Consider the following 22423-nt stretch of genomic DNA (forward strand, 5'->3'; position numbering starts at 1 on the left):
GGATCAAATGGTACTTTGGCCATCTTCTCCGGTGACCAGCCGGCCGGACTCCATGGCCGCCGCCATGGAGCTTTTCCGGCGGCCGGAAAATGCTCAAAACGTCACCATAATTTGCAGATTAATAGTTCTTGCTACCAGGAGTTAAAACCGTGACATCCAATCCAGCAAACGGTGCTTCAGTCGACCGTATTTTGGCCGAGAAAATAAGGAACGCCGCCAACGTTCAAAATTCCGGCGAGCCCCATCTCAACACCAACATCATAGTTTTATATATAAATCGATCTTTCTAATCACGATTTTCTTAATGGTAACATTCAATCAAGCCCAGGTTTAACAGATTAGAAGTTCCTAATTTCGATTAAGAACATTCAAACATTCAAAACCCAAATTTTAGTTTTCCAGAATCAAACATCAATTTCTATATGTTATTAAACTCGGTTTTTGACATATAATATACCAAAATGACCAAGAAGAAAAGATCTACATGATTATGTCATCAAATCACATCAAAAACATCAAGAACAAAAATTCCTAATTTAATCCATAAATAATTCAAATTAAAATAATTAAATAAGAAAAATACCTTGATTTTTGCACTTGAATATTTTGTGGATTCAGAAAGAGTTTTTCAAGAGCTTCGATTTGATATATTACACGCTTGAATCGGAGTTCGATAATGCCTTCGTTTGTGTGTTTGATTATGAAGGACGCGACGTTTTTAGGGTTTTTTCTCTGTAAATTCTATTTTTCTACTGATCGATTATGATTATACGAATAAAATGAAATAATAAAAGGGCTATATATATTTATGGAATATTGGTTCATGTTGGATCATTTCGGATCGATAAATTAGTTACTTAGCCACTAAGTAACTGCAAAAACGATCCGATTTAATACCAGTATTGGATAATTATCCAAACCGGGCTTCTTATAAAACACTTTATATGAAAATAATGTAATATTATCCCGTCTTTCGAGAATACAGGTTTTGTTGATATATCGAAATAATTATTGTATCAAAAATTGATAGCTTTCAAAATATTACAAACTTGCAAAAAGAGCACCGGAGAATTTCAGAGTGGAGATTCCATATTCCTCAATTGAAAAGTAAGATTTGCCGTGACGCGTACGGGTCAAGCCGTATTCCGGATCGAAAAAGTCAAAACACGGAAAATGTCCGAAATTACCAGATTAGGTTAGGAAAGAGTTTTCGGAAGAGTTTCTGGTTGTAAGAACGAAAAAACGGTTGAAGTTGGACGATTCCCGGCTTTATAAAATAATTTTGTAATTATTCTGAAAATAATTATTAAATCCGTAAATCATTATAAAATCATATAACGATCCAAAAATTACCAGAAAAATACCACAATTATCTATATTTTATTCTGGACATATTAAAATTAACATACTCATATCTTATTACATATAAACATGTGATTATAATTGTCAATCATCAGATAATTCACCAAAATTCACATAATACTCATGTAATAATCATTAATTGATAAAAATAATTACACGCGATATCCTGGATATTACAGTACATCACCATTTTGGGAAGCAATGGCAAGGTCCTTACTCCTCAAGAAGTTTATGATGCCATCACTGAAGTGTTCAAAGCTCAGCTAAAAGCCTTTCATCACATTGGAAGAGCAATAGAGAAAACTTTGGATGGTCATCTACTTGATGTGAAGAAATTGATACATGATATAATTGATGAACTTATGCCTACCTTCTCAGCTAAGAAATAAAAGTTCAATAAGTTTTCAGATAAGCTTCAAGCTCTCTCTCTCTCTCTCTCTCTCTCACCATTTGAAGAAAATGTGTCCAAGTTTAGAGAATCTTTCTTAGCCTTGCATGAAGTGATCCAAAAGCAAATAACTCAAAATAATGACTCCAAGGTCAAGCTGGATCAATTCTACAAGGCTAGGTATGAACCATCAGCTTTGGTCATGGAGGCGATCAAAAATGCTGTTCAGAATTCTTTTGGCACTTTATCTAGCATCAAGTTCAAAACCTATACCTTCCACCTCAACCAACCTTCTAATCCAGAATCTACAAACACATGTCTCAACTCTTCAAGCCTCAAATGACTCCTTGTCTCCTCAAGTATCTCAGCTAACCTCTCTAGTCACCAGCCAACAACAAGATATCAAGTCCATAATATACTTCCATAAATATCTACAAATGCAGAATTCAGTATCTTTGGGAGTTATTATGGGAGCCTTGAACATCCCTCTTCAGAAAACATCTCAAGCTGTCAGGACCCAAATCCCTCTACCTACACCTATTGTGCCTGCTATCAAGCCTAATGGAGAGATGAAGTCTTAACTACAGCTAATATCAAGCCAATATAGCCAAGCTACAATTCAAATTCAAAATTAAGATGATGTTGGAATGGACAGACTTATGAAGGCAGCCAAAGGACCTTGTTTTGACAATAATTTGATGAACTCCTCAAAGCTATCAGAATCTCTCTAAACAATAATCACTTCACTTACAAGAAGGCTTTGGATAAAAATATAAATTTCCTGAGGGTGATGATGGTGATAAATGGAAACTTCAAGGAGAAGAGGTATGTTGCCAATATCAATGATTCAGGTGTGGACAGATGCATACAAGTATCTCTTTTTATCTCCAATCAAGAAGAGTATCTGAGCTGGACATCCTTATCAACAAGGTGAACAGGGTGATTTCATAGGACACTCTCTTGCTCAATAAACTCAAAAAAGGGGTCAAATGGTCGCATTTCCAGAAGCCTACCTTCAACCAAGCAAGGGAGTGGCCTACATCTATCCTAACACCAAAAAGTGCATACACTTTCAAATTCCAAAGTACTGTGTCATGGGGAACAAGAAATTACAGATGATCATAGAGAAAAAATTGAAGTCAAAGAAAAATAAGACTGTTAAAGATATGGAAGCCTTGAAGATGATTGCTAAATATTTGAAGAATGTTGAATCCATGTTGTCTAGAACTCAAATAAACACAAAATATGACTTGGATGATGATGAGAAAAAGAAAGATGGACATAAATATTTTGGCTCAAATCGAAGTCAGTCTAGCAAAGCAAGGTGGATGAAAAGAAGAAAGAGAATGATGATAAGAAAGGCAGGGGTGATGGAAAGAAATGAAGAAGGGATGGAGGGGAAGGAGTAAAACAACAGAATGTCCAAGAAAATCAAATCTCACAAACTATACAAACTCAAACCCCTAAACCTAGCCAAACAAACACTCAACCTATTCTAACCTTAAATCCCAAGTACCTATACAAGTAAACTGCAAATTCCCTACTCAAAATACCTATCAAAAATATCCAAACCTCACTTGAGAGAATATAAAAACCACCTTCTTTCAAACCTTCAACCAAAACTCACTTCAAGACTGTAGAAATAAAACCAAGAAAAATTCAGGCTGAGGTTGGTGCTGTTTGGAACTGCTTCAATGAAGCTGACTTTCTACCAATTTCTAAGAGCATAACAGATGATGATTATCACCAACAATTAGCTGAGGAGATAATCAAAGTTTGGATTATTTTTCTGGGAGAAGTCATAATCTACTACAAGGATGACACCTTTATTTTACTAAATAAAGAAATAATAGAGACATTTTCAACTACAGAATTGAAGAGTGATTAGTTTAATGAATGCTAAAGACTCAAGTACAAATATGGGGAAGGCAATACTGGCTGAAAGGTTGAGATAAAGGAATATCAGGCATAGTAGGCAAAAGACTGAGAGCGAAGAAAGAGAAAGAAAATATGCCAAGGATTGAGATGTTTGAACAAAGATCTAATGAACTAAAGGCAAGGGGGTTGAGCAGGGTTTCAAAAGATGGACATTTTCTGCATATTAAGGCTAGTATTGGATTATTAATGGTCATCAATGTACTTTTTGGGGAATAAAACATGTGTTTAAATATATTTATATATAACCTTAACACAATTATAACCCATGTAATTTTATATTTTTTTTATAAATGTGTATATTACCATGTCTTGCATTGCACACTTTATAATTTTTCCATAAAAAAAGTTAGTCCATGTTATTAAAAAATGATTGGTAGAGTTTCATAATTCATGATACATCTTCTCAAAAGTTACTCATTGGATGAATGGCTCAAACTAGTGGAAGCTCTAAGAGGGACATAAATTATTGAAGAACTTGAAGTACTAGTCAATATCGAGGACCTTATTAGAAAAGAACCTAATTATGAGAAATTTACCTAGTTTTTGTAACTGTGAACTGATGTAACTGATAAATGTATAAAAAGTGTATTTTGTCAATATGTCACTCTTATGGTAATTGATTTTAGCTTGGGGTTAGTCTTGATATCGGGCATGAATTTGTGATAAGCAATCTTCTCACAAATTGAGGGAGACTGTAGTGCAAGAAATGCCTGTATACAACAAGACTAAGTCATATTGAAAACCTAAGATTAAGTTATATGATAATCTATATTTATATTTTGTAATTATATTCCTTGAGCCTGTAAAAATATTTTTGTAAATTAGACTGGGGAATTTTTCTGTGAACAGCTTTCAAGCTAGGGAATAAACTCTGGAAGAAGATCGAATCCTGATCATGCCTCATAGAAAAGTGTAGCATCTTGGATTTGAATATTATTATTCTAGGAAAAATATTCTAAGTCAGATATCGACAAGTCACAGATCAAGGGATATCGAGAAGTCTGCCGAGAAGTCCAAAATGACTTGTAGAGAAGTCTCAACATATATCGATAAGTAACTTCTGCATGTAGAGATCTCAAATATCGACAAGTCAAATGAAGATGTAGAGAAATGGAGATATCGACAATTCATTTCCTCATGTAGAAATCTCAAAGTTATCGACAAGTCAAATGCCTCATGTAGAGATCTCAAAGATATCGACAAGTCAAATTATTCATGTAGAGATCTCATATATATCGAAAATTTAGATTCTTCATGTAGAGATCTCAAAGATATCGAAAAGTCAAAATTTTCATGTATAGAACTCAAGATGTCGACAAGTCAAAAGCCTATGTAGAGAACTAGAGATATCGACAAGTTATTCTATATGTCGAGAACTAGAGACCTAAATAAGTCATTTATATATGTCAAGAACTCGAGATATCGATAAGTCATTTTACTTATCGATCTGTCACCTCTCTACATAACAAAAAGAGATCTCGATATACTATCTCAAATTCAGAATACAGACAAGTTCAAGATTCAATATTATCAGTCAACGAACAATTCATTCACTCAATTAGAAAGACTACAAAAGCAGCTTGAAGAATACAAGATCAAGGACCAAGATTCACTGGACAAAAGATGGTCACAGACTTGCAAGATTCTGCACAGATTTGCTAACACCGGAAAAGGAAATAGACAAGGTTGCTTTAAAAATTGGTTTAGTACATTTTAGTACAAATTTTGTAAACCCGTGTTGTTAGTCTATAAAGCATGCATGGGTCCTTAGTTTAGAAGTAACAAACAGATATAGAAAATCTTGTATTCTCTCTCAAGATTGTAGTTGAGTTCTTATTTTTAAGAACATAGATTTGTAGCAAGACAAACTTAATTAATATAATTAAGTGAGTTTTTGATATATTGTGTTTTGTGTGTTTACTGCTAAACATTATATCTCTACAACTCTTAACTACTTTGTTCATCCATAATCCAAACAATTTTAAAAGTCAAGTAAAATCTAAGAAACATACTCACCCCCTATGTGTTACATTTCTTTGTATTCAATATCTAAAAGTCTCAAAGAAGGATAACACTAAACCTAACAAGAACAAGGCTAAGAAACCAAAGGTAAACAAACCATGTGGGTCTTATGGACAGGTTGGTCATTGGATCAATGATTGTTTTGAAAAGAAAGCTAAGAAAGCTGGAGTGGTAGCTCAAGAAATAATGTGCTTGGACTCGGAACCACTAGTGGGCCTACGATTAACATGGTTGTTGATGAGGTTGTTGCCTCTGAAATCGATAAGGGTATGTTACTTATAACCCTGTAGTACTTTCCACTTATTTGTCAAATGAGTGGTTGATTGATACTAGAGCTAATGTGCATATTTATGCTGATATTACTCTCTTTGTATCTCATCAATAGACTCATAGAGTGACAATGCTGATGGGGAATTGTTATTCCCAAACAATCTAACAAAGAATTACAGAAGGGGGGTGAATGTAATTCTGGCTACTTTTTCAATTTTAAGAATTGTTCTACTATAAATATATAACAGTGTTTGATTTAGCTAAAGTGCGGAATGAAAATATTGAAGAAATCAAACACAAAGTAATCAAATACACGTATTTAAAAACTTTCCGGTGGATTGAATTTTTCCACCAGAGATATATATTAATATGAGAACTCTATGATGCAAAGTTTGCACACAGCAGCTTACAAGTTGAACTTACAAGAACAGAGAAATTCTTTACAGATATGGCTTAATTTATTTCTCTAGTAATTGCTTTCTAACTGCCTTATAGTTTTACTTGCTACACTTGGTTTATATATCACCAAGTTACATGATAAAAAGATAAACAGATAAGATAAAATGTTTCTATTCTAATTTCATGCTCCTTCATTTCTCAATCCAGCATCTTTGAATATCTTCAGTTTAGCATGAAAATGGAAATGCTTCTTTGTTCTCTAAAACCTGTAGATAGGCTGCCACATTCCATTTGCATACATTCAATGCATGTGACTATCAACTCACTATCAACTGCTCTTTTAAATTTATTCATCCATTGAAACTCAGTTAGATCGTCCGTTAAAACTCTGTGGATTCATCCATTGAGACTTTGTTGGATCATCCGTTGAGAGTCTGGTTAATCATCTGTTGAAACTTTAGTTGATTATCCGTTGAAGCCTTGTGGAACATCCGTTGAGACTATCTTCATAACAGTTGACTCCATTTCATTTATACAAGATTACAAGGCATCTAATATTTACAATTAATCAACATATCTTGCATATCAATCTAGTAGTCAACATGACTTAAGACATTCTACAACATCTAGATCTTTAAGGCATTACAATATGCAGAAATGTGCTACTAAACTTATTAATACATAAGCTACCCTTTCAACGGATATTGAAGTGATCATCCGTTGAAAGCTACAAATTCACTTAATTAAATCTATTAAGTATTTTGTTTGACTTATCATCAAGTACATAACATATTCCTAATAATCTCCCCCAATTTATGTCTACTAGAATTGTAGGCATAAATTAAGAGAAACTTGATGATAACAAAACACCCTATGAATACAGGCTGAATTATAGTAGATGAAATTAACAAGTGCTGCAATTTATTGAAAATTCTTACAGAGGAAGGTTTGTAGAGAATCACATGTCATTTTCAAGGTGCTCCTCTATACTGAGCAAATTTAGCTTATTTCCTTGACCGTTTCAACTTTTTTCCCAATTTCACATTGTTTTCTTCAATCTAGTGTTGGAGTTGCCTATATAATTCAGATTCATCTTCATTTTTCTGATCCAGCATTTCTTGCATCTCCATGAGAGTTTCATTGCTTGAAATTTTTTGCTGATTTTCCAGCCGAAAGAATCTTCTGGTGCATTTTTCATCCTTGAACTCCATCAACCAGTAAGGCCTCATATGCACTCTACTTCCCGTGTAAGGAATTGTTAGGATTCTTGGGAGTGCATTTGGTCGTCTCCAGCTATTCCTTATCTCCTCAATTTTGTTCAGTACCATTTTTTTGGAAACAATGTTGAATCTAAAATTCTTCATTATTGAGGAGAAAATCTTTACTAAAACAGAATAACCTTCACTGAGAATCCTGTGAAGAGGCCAAGTCATCTCTTTTCCACCCTTGTACCTGAAGACTAATCTTTCTGGAAGATTTTTGTAAGCATCAATAGCTCTAACTTCTTCTAGCTCATCCAGATAAAGATATATGTCTGAGAATTCTTTGATGTCACAAATGAAGAGTTAATCTCCCTTGTTGACAGTTGGTTTGGGTTTGGCTAATGATCTGGATTGAAGTCTGACAGGCTTGACCTTCTTGATTGCTCTTTTCTTTGTCTTCTTTGGCTTGGATAAGATTGGAATGTTTAGATCAGGAAGAGGCAGGTTATCCCAATCTATAGGTTCATCCTTTGGAATTATGGGTTCACCATGGAAATTCATACCAGGATTAACCTTGAATTCAGCCTCCTTCAATGTAGGTTTGGTTGTTTGACTTGAAGTAGTAGATTGGGTTGGCATATATTCATCCTTATCTTCATCAAAATCCAACATCCTCTTTGATTTGAGCTTGTATCTCATTTTCTTAATCTGCTTTGGTTCTGCTTGCTTTTCTTCAATATGAGTCTCAGCTGTCACAGTGGGGACTACATGATCTGTGGTTGCAGAATTCTTAGCTTGGTTCTTGACATCTGAAGTAACTGGCTTTTGTTGTTGTTTGAGCATCACCTTTTCTTCTTTCTTAGCCTCTGCAAACTGTGGATGTCTAGCCACCACACAGATTAATTTGCCATTCCTGTAGATTTTAGCAATTCTTTTCTTTAGCACTGAATCTCTAGGATCTTTGAAGAAAGTAATAGACCTTTCAAGGAGCTTCTTCTCATCAGTCTTGGGAGTTTCATAGGCCAGGTCCATTAGATTTTTGTCTGAGTTCTATGGATAATTTCTTGTTAGGTCACACTATCACTGTAGAGGGGGTGAATACAGTGTTTATTACAATCAAATCGAACTTCAAGAACTTAAGTAACAGAAAACAAACTTTATTGAAACAATAAACTCTGTTACAATCTGGAACTGTTATCTCTCAGTGATGAACAAAATATCACGAGAGCTGCTAGGGTTACAGTAAATAATATTCTCGATAATGATAACACTTATAGTGTAAACCCTATGTCTGTGTTTATATATTACACAGTTACAAGATAATCGCTAATTGATATGGAATATAATTCTGCTTCCTAATATATATCAATCAGATATCTTTTCTTCCAAGTATTCCATTCTTTACGGAATTCCTTCTTCATGCATATCTCTTCTTGTGTTTATCTTGATCTTCTTAACTTTAATCAGCTACTGTCCTTATCTGATCGTCCTTCAGCACTTAAGTTCTGATATCTATCTCCTGATGCTTATCTCCTGATAACATAAGTACTGATATCCCTTAAGTCCTGACGTCCAGTATAAGTACTGATCAGTTAAGTACTGATTTGTCCTGTTCAAATAAGATCTGAAATCTAAACATAAAACATATTAGCCATGACATTATCAAATATATCTAACAATCTCCCCCAACTTGTAAATTAGCAAAATATACAAGTTTAACAGATATTTGATGATGTCAAAAACATTAAGTACAAATGCATGAGAATTAGACAAGATAACTACAACTTACAGTCCTTAAAGCTTTTACCAATTCAACTTCTGATAACAACTTTAGTCTGTATACACATCAGAATTTAAGCAGTTGTAGATCTTCGACTTGGCTTCATCATTTTCTGATCTCTCTGATGTCAGGAGTTGTTCTGAGATAATTCTTCAACAAACATTTCTCAGCATATCTGAGTTCATCAATCATTCTCCGTTTGACATCTTTAAGCTCTGCAGTATCTTCACCAGTTTGAAATATTGCAGCTCTGAGATCATTAATCTTTGCTTTTCTCAACTCCTGATCTAGTCTTATGACATAGGCTTTGTCAGACTCTAGATTAAACTCAAGCCCCTTAATACCAAGATATGTTCTGATCTGTGCAGTATTAGGCTTCATATCAACAATATCACCATTGTGATTTCTGTACTTTGGAACATATATGCTGTCAGACTTAACAGAATAAAGTCTTTTCTGTCTCTGAATCTGTTCTTTCAAATAGTTTGCAGCAGTCCCTGTCAATCTGTCATCCACTTGAAGTAAGAATAATACATGCTCCAATTCTTCAAAATACTTCAATGGAATGGCATTTTGTCTTATATGATATACCCTACCATCTGTCATGAAATACAACAAGATGTGTTCCTTCAAGTAGGTATGGTAAACCATTTGTACAGATTCCAGTTGATTCAATCTTTCAGGAGTTGCTCTAATACCTGGTTCACTCAAGGAAGTTAGATCATTGGTAGTGTTGTGTACTCTTCTTTCATCAGCACTTCCCAATCCAGTTTTATCTCTTGCTTCCTTTCCAGTAACTACTCTAGCTTCAAAACGACTTGCAGTAGTCTTCAAAGGTTGAGTTTGTTTTGCTTTAGTGAATCCTGGTAGGAGTGTTTTTGATCTTCCTTCTGATATCAAGTTAACTTGAGCTGTGTCAGAGGTTACTTGCTTCTTTTGAATATCAGAACTTTTAATTTCTTGACTCTGAACAACTTGAGCCATGTCAGAGGTTGTTTTAAGAACTTTTCTTGAAGTCAGAGCAAGATTATCTTTGTCATCAGTAATTTCTTTATCTTCAGGAGGTACATAAACTTTAACAGGTTCACCAACCTTTTCTTTACCCTTGGATCTTGGATCTATCTTTGGTTGTGATTTAGCAAATGTTGCTTCAGTTTGTGCCTTTTCTTTAATCACAATACCTTTCAGTTTTGGAAGTGATTTTTTACCAGAAGCTTCAGATTTAGATGTGGCTTTCTTTGATTTAAGTCTAGCTTCTTCTTCCTTTAAACTTTCCAAGTCCATTCCTGGATTTTCTTGAAGAAATAACTGTCTTGACATTTCTTCATCAAGATCTAGAAGTTCATCAGAATTTATTCTTTTACCAGTATCAGAACTTATTCTCTTCCCAGTATCAGAACTTATCCTGTGACTTGCAATTTCAGCATTTCTTGATGAAAATCTTTTACCTTGACTATGACCTCCACCCATTCCAGAGTTTCCTTGGTCATCTTTTTCATCATCCTTTCCTTGCAGTGTCTTGTCATCCTTGCATTTGGACTTAATTACTTTCTCCCCCTTTTTGGCATCAGCAGGAAGTAGAAGAGAGATAAGCAATTCCACTGAAGATTGGATTTCAGTCAATTGTGATTGCTGAGAAGCTTGATTTTGCAGAATTTGATCAATCTGTGCTTGTTGACGATCTTGAGTCTTCTCAATATAAGCAATCCTGTCAATAGAAGGTTGAAAGAACTTTTTCTTATCAAGTTTCCAAACTTGTTCCTGCTTGATTAAGTTCTCCTGAATCTTGTGTATTTCTGCATGAGTGGTTGAATGAAGACCTTGTAGATGTTTAGTACTCAATGCAGTGACACGAAGCTGGGTTTTGAAATCATCAGAATTTAACATTTCATCAGCTTTAGTCAAGTGCTCAGTAAGATGTAACGCAGATGGAATACATGAAACTGAGTTCCATTCCTTAGTCCACTCCTGACCTGCAGGAGTTTCACTCCAAGGCACTGGTGGTTCCTCTGTAACAAACTTCTTTACTAGTTCAGACTTAGAAAGAGGAATATGTCCTGAAGGACCTGCTGCATCAGTATCTGCAGTTGGAGCAGCATCACCAGTATCTCCAGCATGTGCAGCATCAGAACTTATAGAATCAGTATCATCTGATATAATAGCAGTGTGAGTAGCAATGGAGGCTTCAGCATCCTCTAGTTGCTGAGCTGATGCTAAGTTCTGATCAACAGCCATATCCTGATGCTCACCTAAAGTCTGATCATCAGTGTCTAGATGCAGAGAAGGTGACTTAGATAATTCCGGAGTTTGAATAGCATCAGGAACAGGTGTTGGCAAAAGATTTGTTGCTGTTGGAGCTTCTAAGAAAATTACTCCAGGCACAACTAAGTGTTGATCAGCATTATCAGCACTTGTGCCTCTGTAGTGTTTAGTATCGCAGAGAAGTTATTAGGAACAAACTTTGCTCCATCAAAGAGAATGTCCTTGGGTGCCATTATGTTTGGAAAGAAATCGGTAACATGTAATGTGTTTGAGAAAATGCCTCTTAAAAGAAAATCGTCAGTAGATGAGAGAGTTGAAAAGTAAAGAGAGAGATAAAATATAAAGGTAAATAAAAGATTTGACAATCTTTGCTCTCTTTTACTTATACACAAAAAGTAACCGTTGAGGACACATGGCAGACATGCATTTAAAAGTAGTGGTAAATACCTTGACAACTGTTATACATAGATAAGGCAAAAAGTAATGGGCACGGTAAATAAGGAATAGTTACCACCCACTTGCAGTTTTTCAAGGAAAAACCGTTCCACTTACCTAGATTTCATTAATCAAGGTGAATCAGTTTAATTTAAAATTGAAACTGTTCCCACTAATTCAAATATTTTACTCTGCAATATCAATATTCTGAAAAAAAACTGTGTGTGAGAATGAGTAATATCAATCAGTTAAGTAAGTACTGATAAAACATTATCAGAACTTAAAGTCAGACACAATTTATACGATCATCAGAATATTTATCAGGATTTATCAATGCATATCAAAATTTCTCAGAGACAAGATCATAAGACAAAAACAAATTCCATTAATATATCAAAATAATACATTGATGAAATTGAAATTACATCAGAACTTTTACAATCTTGTCCTAAGCTTCTAAATCTAACATCAACAGCCTTAGTCCTAGCTAAGAAGCCTGACAAAGCTGAGGATGAAGAAGAACAGGAAGAAGACGAGATTAAGTCATCTTCCTCTTCCTATCTTCGACAAACAAGATAGCGAGTCGAATGATTCGCTCTTGCTGACGGATAGCTTCCCGCCTTTCCTCCTCCAATCGATCAAGATGAAGCTGGTAGTCCATCTCGAAGAACAGAAGTCGGTTCAGCACCGCCTGTAGGACAGAGCCCCATATCTCTTCAGGAATGGCAGTTACATGCCACTCCTGCTGCCAGTCGGCGCAGCTTAGCTCCATATGAAAATTTTGGTAATTCAAAAACATGTTGAATCGGACCATGATGTTTTTGAAAAAGAATATGAAGTTAAGATTGTGAGAAAAATTGATGGAAAGGCTAATGTGAAGTGGCTGTTTATATAGGCAAGAGAATGCCAGGAGACGCGAAGATATTTAATGCTGACAGATAGAGTTAAGTCTACCTCGTCTCCCTAGACTTGAAAAAGAATAACAGTCATTTGAAAAGGAATGTGCACATGTAACAAGAGTGAAATGTTCAAGGACGAGTGCCATTAGTCCTAACCATAGACTATTAATCTTCCACTTCAACATATTCTAAATTAATCTGAGACTGTTACCAAATTTTACTCACAGATAAGTCAAGTAAAGGGTTAGACTGAAAAATCAGAACTTAGACCTATACCAGAACTTAACAGTCATCAGAACATAATGTCTTAATTCGAACAAGGAATATCTATCTTTTTAAGTTTTCATACAAGTTCTGAGTTATAGTCTTCAGAACTTAATCATCAGAACATATAACTAGAACGTGTCCTCAGAATTTGTGCAAGGTGACACAGTGACTGTTTGTCTAAAAGAACATAGACCACCACAAAAATTTCATCATTCATATGGAGTGATTTGTGTGTGCATTAAGCTAAATAACTAATAAAGAGTAAAGTCTGATTTACTTCAGTACATCTTAGAAATAAGTCATAATTAAAATTTTGCTAAAGAGCTGTCATTATCCTGAAACCTACTGATAAATGAGTTCATGCATGAGTCCACCTCAACTGTTTTTTTTATGCATCTTTTTAAATTCTATTTTACAGTGGCTTCTCAGTGTAAGTGAGTTACGACTGCTTATCAGAATTTATGCTATTATCAGAGTATTTCTCCAGTAATCATAGAGTGTGAAAAGTCACAAAGAAAATATTTTGCTTTTCTAATGCATATTTACTTAATACCAGCTATGCACTTGGGTCGTCCCATTCACATTTTTACTCTAGATCTCAAAGGAGTACCTGATATTATTCTTTGATTCTTTTTCTTCTTCTTTTGATAAGTGAGGTTTATCAGCACTTAGTACATTCAGCAGTTTTACTAGAATCAGAACTTAAACAGATGAGTAGCATTATTCTAATTTGGGACTTAGTAATAAGATGAATAAAGTAAACTAAACTAAGCTCAAGTATCAGAATTTGCTTGTGTCATAAGATTTCCACAGAAATAATTACTTCTTTCATGGGATCATTTGTTTATTGAAGACTAGTAGGTCAGTATCTAGCACAATTATCCTCATAGGATTGAATGATTACTTAAACAGATATATCACTTATTAGAGTTAAGAGATATATATCAGACAACAGTCAGTACTTAAAAACATTTATCAATTAAGCACAGAATACACAAAGAGATTAATTCTGTAAATACTGATCATAAAGTCTGATAACATAGAACAAGTTTAAGCAGATTTAGAGAAAGAACCTGAAATCATTACAAGTTCATTTACCAATCTTGTAAAGGTAGCTTCATACAGTGGTTTTGTGAAGATATCTGCTACTTGTTGATCTGTGGGAACAAAATGCAATTCCACTGTACCTTCATCCACATGTTCCCTGATGAAATGGTACCTGATGCTGATGTGCTTTGTCATAGAGTGTTGAACTGGATTACCTGTCATAGCAATAGCACTTTGATTATCACAGTAAATAGGGATTTTGAAATATGTTAACCCATAATCTAGTAACTGATTCTTCATCCAAAGAATCTGTGCACAGCAGCTTCCTGCAGCAATATACTCTGCTTCTGCAGTTGATGTGGAAATTGACTTTTGTTTCTTGCTATACCAAGAAACCAATCTGCCTCCAAGAAATTGGCAGCTTCCACTTGTGCTTTTCCTGTCAATTTTGCAACCTGCAAAATCTGCATCTGAGTAACCTATTAATTTAAAATCTGATTCTCTAGGATACCATAATCCTAGATCAGCTGTTCCTTTAAGATACTTAAAGATTCTTTTTACAGCTGTTAAGTGAGGTTCTCTTGGATCTGCTTAAAATCTTGCGCAAAGACAGGTAGCAAACATGATATCTGGTCTACTAGCAGTTAGATAGAGAAGTGAGCCAATCATACCTCTGTAATCAGTAATATCTACTGAATTACCAGTATCCTTATCCAGTTTTGTTGCAGTGGCCATGGGAGTGGATGCACTTGAACAGTCTTGCATTCCAAATTTCTTCAGCAAGTTTCTGGTGTACTTAGATTGACAAATAAAAGTGCCTTCTTCACTCTGCTTGACTTGAAAGCCCAGAAAATAACTAAGTTCTCCCACCATACTCATCTGATATCTTGACTCCATTAGTTTGGCAAACTTTTTGCAAAGTTTGTCATTTGGAGACCCAAAAATGATATCATCAACATAAATCTGGACCAAAAGTAAGTCCTTGCCATGGTTGAGATAGAACAGTGTTTTGTCAATAGTTCCTCTGTTGAATCCACTTTCCAGAAGAAACTGAGCTAAAGTCTCATACCATGCTCTAGGAGCTTGCTTAAGTCCATAAAGTGCTTTATCAAGCCTGTAGACATAATCTGGATGTTTGGAATCTACAAAGCCTGGAGGTTGTTCAACATATACTTCCTCCTCCAATTCTCCATTGAGAAAAGCACTTTTCACATCCATTTGAAAGACAGTAAACTTTTTGTGAGCAGCATAAGCCATGAATATCCTTATGGCTTCTAACCTAGTAACTGGTGCAAATGTTTCATCATAGTCAATTCCTTCCTGTTGAGAATATCCTTTTGCAACCAGCCTTGCCTTGTTCCTTGTAATTATGCCATCACTATCAGTTTTATTTTTGAATACCCATTTTGTACCAACAACAGATCTATTCTTAGGTCTCGGCACTCAGGTCCAGACTTTGTTTCTTTCAAATTCATTCAACTCTTCCTGCATTGCTTGCACCCAATCAGCATCTTGAAGAGCTTCTTCCACTTTCTTTGGCTCAGACTGAGAGAGAAAAGAATTGTAAAGACATTCATTCGAAGTACCTGTTCTAGTTCTGACACCTGCATTAGGATTTCCAATTATCAAATCAGGTGTATGTGATTTTGTCCACTTCCTTGAAGATGGAAGGTTTTCTCTAGAACTGGATGCTCCACCATGATTCATGCTGTCTTCGTTTTCATTTTCTGATGCTCCCCCCTGAAACTATGCTCTCTGAGTTGGATCCTTCAGCATTTAGATTTTCAGCACTGTCAGTACTTGGCTTATCAGAACTTGACGAATCAGAACTTGAAGAGCCAGATGTATGTTCTGATGCTTCTTGAGATGTGATAATATCTTGAGTATGCTCCCCCTGCATTGGTGCATCTTCCTTTGACGTAGTCACCACAGTTTCAATAACATCAGAGTTTAATCCATCAGAGTTTATAGTATCAGGACTTAGACTGTCAGGACTTAAGGTATCAGAATATGAATCTTCATTTTCAAATCTCAGCTGATCATGATCAATGCAATCTTCAAGTCCAGTGATCTTCTTGTCATCAAAAGAGACATTGATAGATTCCATGATCACTTTTATTCTCAAATTATAGACTCTGAAGGCTTTTGTGGAAAGTGGATATCCAACAAAGATTCCCTCATCAGCTTTTAGATCAAACTTGGATAGCTGTTCAGGATGAGTCTTGAGAACAAAACACTTACATCCAAATACATGAAAGTATTTCAGATTTGGCTTCTTGTTCTTCACCATCTCATATGGTGTTTTTCCATGCTTGTTAATGAGTGTTGCATTTTGAGTAAAACAAGCAGTCTGCACAGTTTCAGCCCAGAAATAGGTTGGAAGCTTTGCTTCTTCAAGCATTGTTCGTGCAGCTTCAATGAGAGTTCTATTCTTCCTTTCAACAACTCCATTTTGCTGTGGAGTTCCAGGAGCAGAAAATTCCTGCTTTATTCCATGATTTTTGCAGAACTCTTCCATTATCAGATTCTTGAATTCAGTGCCATTATCACTCCTCAAAATTTTCACAGAATCTTTGATCAATTTATCCAGACGTTTGACATGATCAATCAAGATAGATGCAGTTTCACTTTTTGTGTGCAAGAAATACACCCATGTGTATCTGGTGAACTCATCTACTATGACCAACGCATACTTCTTCTTTGCAATAGACATGACATTCACTGGACCAAATAGATCAACATGAAGTAGATAATAAGGCTCAAGAATCGATGATTCAGTCTTGCTCTTGAATGAAGATTTTCTTTGTTTGGCCTTCTGACATGAATCACAAAGACCATCAGGAGCAAACACTGATTTTGGCAGTCCTCTCACAAGATCCTTCTTGATTAGCTCATTTATCTTGTTGAAATTTAAATGAGAGAGTTTCTTATGCCAATTCCAGCTTTCTTCAATTGAGGCTCTACTCATCAAACAGATTGCAGAACCATCAGAACTTGTTGAAAGCTTAGCTTCATAAATGTTACCACGCCTGAATCCCTTCAGAACAACTTTTCCTTTAGATTTACTAACTATTTCACAATGTTCTGCAAAGAAATCAACATGATAACCTCTGTCACAGATTTGACTTATACTCAGTAAGTTGTGTTTAATCCTGAGACCAGAGCTACATCTTTAATGATGACATTCCCAAGATTGATATTGCCATATCCCAAAGTTTTTCCAATGTTGCCATCTCCATAAGAAACACTTGGGCCAGCTTTCTCCACAAAGTCTGATAGCAGGGCCTTATTTCCAGTCATATGTCCTGAACATCCACTGTCCAGAACTAAAATATTTTTCCTGTTGCCCTGCAATCAAAAAGACCACTAATTATTAGTTTTAAGGACCCAGACTTGCTTGTATCCTTTGGCCTTTTTTTGGTTTGTTAACATTTGCAGCGGATTTAGTATCAGATTTTATGTTAACAGTTTTCTTATCAGAACTTATACTACCAGACTTTGAATCAGAACTTACACTAGAAGGAACAACATAAACTTTCTTTAAAGAAGGTTTTATTTGATAATAATCATAGTACAAACTATGATATTCCTTACAAGTATAAATGGAATGCCATAAACTACCACAATGAAAACAAGGATTTTGTGGTTTGTATCTAACAGACTGACTCTTAACTCCTGATTTTGAAGATAAGGAGTTAATATTCTTATTCTTCCTGCAAAAAGAAGCCAGATGGTTAGAACTTCCACAGTTATGACATGCTTTCCTAGGAGCATCAGGAACAGATTTATAGTTATTGCTTTTATTCACACCTTCCTTTCCATTCCTATTTTTCCTAGGTGATTTTACCTTGTTTGCATTCTTAACATCTTTCAGCTTATGCTTAAGCTGCTTCTTTGTCATTAAGCCTATGTTAACTTCAGCTGTCTTTTCCTGTTTTAGTTTGTCAGAAGCTAATTCCTTTTTAACTTCTGATTTCTCATTTTCAGATTTTTCAGTTATAAACTTAACAGGTTTTAACTTCGGCTTTTGCTTATCAACAGGCTTAATTTCTACAGTTCCTTTTTCATTTTTATTTTCTCCATAACCTAAGCCCTCTTTCCAGTTTCCACTGCTTAGCAAATTTTGAGTTGTTTTGCCAGAGTTAGTCCAAGTCCTAATAATCTCTCTCTCCTTTTCTAACTCAGTTTTTAGAGATTCATTCATTTTTAGCACTTCATCCCTAACATAAAAAGCATCATCTCTATCCTTCTGAGTTTGATGGAACATGACTAACTCTTTTTCTAAGAAATCATTTCTTTTCCTAAAAGCAAGATTTTCAGAAGTTAATCTTTCACATGTTAAAGTTTGATCTCTATAACTAACAAACATGGTTTTAAGATATCTTCTCAACTCATTAATATCATCAGTATGAAAAGCATAAGTAGTCTGAGGTACCTTTGTTTCAGCAGCTTCAGAACTGCTCTCAGAACTTGATTTATCAGCATTTGCCATCAATGCATAGTTCTCCTCACTTTCAGAGTCTGAGGTGTCTGTCCAGCTTTTCTGCTTTGTGACAAGAGATTTGCCTTTGTCACTCTTGGTCTTCTTGCAATCAGGAGATATGTGGCCTTTCTTACCACAATTATAACATTTAACATTGGCATAATCTCCTCTGTCAGACTTTCCTCCTCTTCCTTCAGATCTTCTGAAATTCTTCTTATCAGAACTTATGCCTTTCCTGGAAAACTTCTTTCCCTTCCTGAACTTCCTGTATGCAATCTTTGTGATTCCTTTCACCATAAGAGCACACAGCTTCATCATCTCCTTATCAGCATCAGTTTCAGGCAAGCTTTCAGAATCTGAGTCATCATCACTCTCAGAACTTGATGACTCAGTATCAGACTTTATGAAAAGAGCTTTACCCTTGTCTTTCTTTGAGGAAGGTGCTTTGGGGGATTCCTCTTCAGCCTTGAGAGCAACTGTCCTTGACTTTCCTCCTTTCCTCTTGCTTCTTTGTTCCATCTCAAGTTCATGAGTCTTGAGCATTCCATAGATTTCATCAAGAGTTGTTTCATCAAGATTGTAGTTGTCTCTTATTGTTGTTGCCTTCAAATCCCAGCATTCAGGAAGAGCTAACAGGAATTTTAGGTTGGTATCTTCAAGATCATACTCTTTATCAACCAATGACAAATCATTCAAAAGTTTGACAAATCTATCATATAAATCATTCAATGACTCATTCGATTTTGAGTCAAAATGTTCATACTCTTGAGTGAGTATTGTCTTCCTGTTCTTCTTAACTGTTTCAGTTCCTTGACACCTTGTCTCCAGTGCATCCCATATCTCCTTGTCAGTCTTGCAGTTGATTACCCTGTTTGACATTACATTATCAATGGCACTATGCAGTAAGTGTCGTACCTTGGCATCCTTAGCAATAGATGCTATATCTTCAGCAGTGTAATCACTCTTTTCCTTTGGTACAGTCTTTGCTGCTTCACCTGCAACTACAACAGCGAGCTTGGTAGGTTTGTGAGGCCCTTCCTTGATTCTATCAAGGTATTCTGGATCTGTTGTTTCCAGAAACATGGTCATCCTTACCTTCCATATGGGATATTCAGATGGTCTCAGTATGGGAACTCTGATAGTCTCATATCGACTCTGAATTGATGTCTTTGATGATTCCTCAGTTTTGGTAGGCTTAGTTGGAGTTTCTGTGTCAGACATGATTGTGTTTGGATCTTTAACTGTATGTGTGTTAACAGCAGGCTCTGATACCACTTGTTAGGTCACACTATCACTGTAGAGGGGGTGAATACAGTGTTTATTACAATCAAATCGAACTTCAAGAACTTAAGTAACAGAAAACAAACTTTATTGAAACAATAAACTCTGTTACAATCTGGAACTGTTATCTCTCAGTGATGAACAAAATATCACGAGAGCTGCTAGGGTTACAGTAAATAATATTCTCGATAATGATAACACTTATAGTGTAAACCCTATGTCTGTGTTTATATATTACACAGTTACAAGATAATCGCTAATTGATATGGAATATAATTCTGCTTCCTAATATATATCAATCAGATATCTTTTCTTCCAAGTATTCCATTCTTTACGGAATTCCTTCTTCATGCATATCTCTTCTTATGTTTATCTTGATCTTCTTAACTTTAATCAGCTACTGTCCTTATCTGATCGTCCTTCAGCACTTAAGTTCTGATATCTATCTCCTGATGCTTATCTCCTGATAACATAAGTACTGATATCCCTTAAGTCCTGACGTCCAGTATAAGTACTGATCAGTTAAGTACTGATTTGTCCTGTTCAAATAAGATCTGAAATCTAAACATAAAACATATTAGCCATGACATTATCAAATATATCTAACATTTCTCTTTGGCTGAAAAGTCATATTGGCCTTTGAAGATTTGATTGTTGAGGGTTGACCCCTTTCCATGTTCTCTAAGCTCATGTCATTGGCTGAAATTGGTCTCAATTGAGAGAAATGAGAAAATACTTTTTCTTGTTTCTCAATTGGACCAAATTTCTTCTTGATGTTCTCATCAAGATTCTTCCATTTTTCATTCAACTCCAGTTCAGCTGCTGTTATATTGATTAAATCAATGTTTTCAAGCATTGGTGGCTTTGTGAAGGCAATTGATGGAACTATTACCTTGCTTACATTTATGTTGAACACTTTCTCCCCCTCACTAGCTGACTCTCCTTGGCTAACTTGAATGATAGAGTCTTTCTCCCCCATTTTGTTAGCATCAAGTTGAGCAGAGTTCGATGTTTGGGCAGCCACCAACTGTTGTAGCAGACTTATTTGAGTTTCTTGATTTGTGAGTATCTTCGCCATTGATTTCTCCATATTTGTCAGTCTTAAATCCATGGCCTCAAACTTCCTGTTCAGGTCAACTTCTTTCCTTAGCTTTTGAGCTATTTCTGTCATTATGGTGTTCGGGAGCCTAACATCCAACCTTGCTACAAAAACTTATTTTACTTCAAAAATTTCTTGCTTTATAGCATCCACATCCTGACTTTGTTTGAGATCCTGTATCTTGTGGAGTTGAAGAGATTCTAGGTGAGCTTTAAGTAAACTCTTGGTGCTGGCACTTATGGATGCTTGAATTATTATTTGGGTGTCATGAATAAGCTTGAATAGTGTGGATTGGAGATGTGGGTAAGAGCATTCCTTGTGCATCATCCATGATGGAATATCCGCATCTCCCTCTATATTCATGCCTTTTTCTTCATCATCCTCACTATTATGGATCAAAAACTAAAGTATAATAATTGCTATATTTATTACTAGGGAACGTGAGCTTCGAGGCTCGATTTGACTGTTCTTGTGTTTCGTGACTCGATCTGCCTTAACAAGATGCCTACGTACCTTGCTGTATGTCAAGGATCAAATCAAAAAATGTAGTTCTGATATGTGGGGTAAGGCCCCTTATATAGACGTTGAGAGTCCTTGAATTGGACTTGGGTTAGGAGACTTGGTGGGCAAGTCTCAGAATTAGAATAGACTTTGGAGTCCTAGGAAGTAGGAAGCTGATTCCTTATTCCACGAGGTTCCTTGGAGGTCAATCTACAATGATTTATTTCCCCACTAGGACTCATCTTGTTAGCTGACTTATCCATTATTAATTAGTTACAAAATTAATTAATATTCAGGGTTTTAGGCCCTCTCAAATGGGCCTGACTTTCAGCCCAATTCTGACATAACTAATGCAATATTAATTACATACTCAGGCCTTATTTTATGCCCTATCATGTGCCCCCCAACTTCGGGGAAATCGTGAAAAGGTTTTGCAGAAGTTAAGTTCATTCGTTCCCTTACAGGGTATCGTTTTTGCGTAAAGTGTGGTGCGACCTACACATTTACAACGATTTCCCTTTATTCTCATTATTTTAGGAGTTAATTTAATTTCCAGGAATTTCCCCTTAATTCTGGGATTTTTCCTTAATTTCCAGGAATTTTCCCTTAATTCTGGGATTTTTTCCTATTTTTTCGGAATTTTCCCTTAATTCAGGGATCTTTTCCTTAACTTTCTGGAATTTTCCCTTAATTCTGGGATTTTTTCCTTATTTTTTTGGAATTCTCCCTTAATTCTAGGATTTTTTCCTTAATTTTTAGGAATTTTTCCCTAATTTTCCAAAAATATT

This window comes from Apium graveolens, chromosome 2 (genome assembly GCF_009905375.1).
Source record: "Apium graveolens cultivar Ventura chromosome 2, ASM990537v1, whole genome shotgun sequence".
Classification (NCBI taxonomy): Eukaryota; Viridiplantae; Streptophyta; class Magnoliopsida; order Apiales; family Apiaceae; genus Apium; species Apium graveolens.